The sequence below is a fragment of the Wasmannia auropunctata genome, unplaced genomic scaffold, assembly GCF_000956235.1.
Source record: "Wasmannia auropunctata unplaced genomic scaffold, wasmannia.A_1.0 LD336101.1, whole genome shotgun sequence".
Taxonomy (NCBI): domain Eukaryota; kingdom Metazoa; phylum Arthropoda; class Insecta; order Hymenoptera; family Formicidae; genus Wasmannia; species Wasmannia auropunctata.
In genome coordinates, this window is record NW_012026789.1 from 844984 (window position 1) to 846051 (window position 1068).

Consider the following 1068-nt stretch of genomic DNA (forward strand, 5'->3'; position numbering starts at 1 on the left):
TTGACTCGCTTTCGAACCCTTGCAAAAGCGCCTTCGACTCGCATCGTCCGCCTCGGCGCGTACCTGCGAGACAGCTCGTCTAGTTGCGTCATTCTTTACCCCCTCCACTTCCAGTCCCATCTCGTTCGCACACGGGATTTACTCTCGCACGCAAACTACCAAATTAAATATCCTGGGGTCCGGACGTAACAGAGTGGTGCTAGATTTTGACAGAGAGGTGCCAGATTGGTCTCTCTTTCGACTACCATGAATTTCTACGTTCCGCTGAAGGATGAAGCGATCGAGAGACCGTAAGTTTCAATAAATGATTTTCCACGCTTAATTTATGTTTTTCAATGCTTTAATTCATTTACAGAATTGCGTCTCATATTACGAAGACGCCTCGTATATTGGAAAGAAGATTTGCTGTAACAACCACTAATTTTAAATATCTGGATATTGGAAGCGTTGGACCTATATCTCATGTGGAAATACTTATTGGTGACAACCGAGGCAATCATATTATCCTGCCTTATGGAATGTGGAGGATGTACATCGAGAGACGTATGGACATTGAACAATTTCTGCAATCAAGCGTCCCGTCTTCGCTACGAATTTAAGATTTAGTTATAGATCTCGTAAAAATACGCAATGATAATATTGTTAAATTGACGCTGAATGATACTTGTATGTTCATGAAACCGTCGACTATGCTTTTTATATTCGAACTCGAACATTGCGTTGAGCATGCATACTTTAATTTAAATCAAAATACGGACGCCGTTAGTAATAAGTTTAAGCATTTCGTCGATTATTTACGTCACAATTGTATTGTGAATAAAGACGATGCGATAAATATTTTGCATAAGGTATATGATAAAACGTCGCTTATTGAATGTGAACTCATAGCTTACGCGTCAGATCATATTGTGCACGATGCGTTCCATAATTAATTATGTATTAAATATATACATTATGTGTTAAATGTATTAATCATGTGCTAAATATATATACATTGTCTGTTAAATATACATTATGTGTTAAATTTTTTTCGTTTCTTATCTCTTCGTCGAATTACATCGCGCGCGA

General features: G+C 38.1%; 1 protein-coding gene across 1 annotated transcript in view; it reads left to right on the forward strand.

The window, feature by feature from the left end:
• The window catches only part of LOC105461088 (putative nuclease HARBI1), a 20185-nt gene that overhangs the window by 18059 nt on the left and 1058 nt on the right, over positions 1 to 1068 (forward strand). The gene's annotated exons all lie outside the window — the stretch shown is intronic.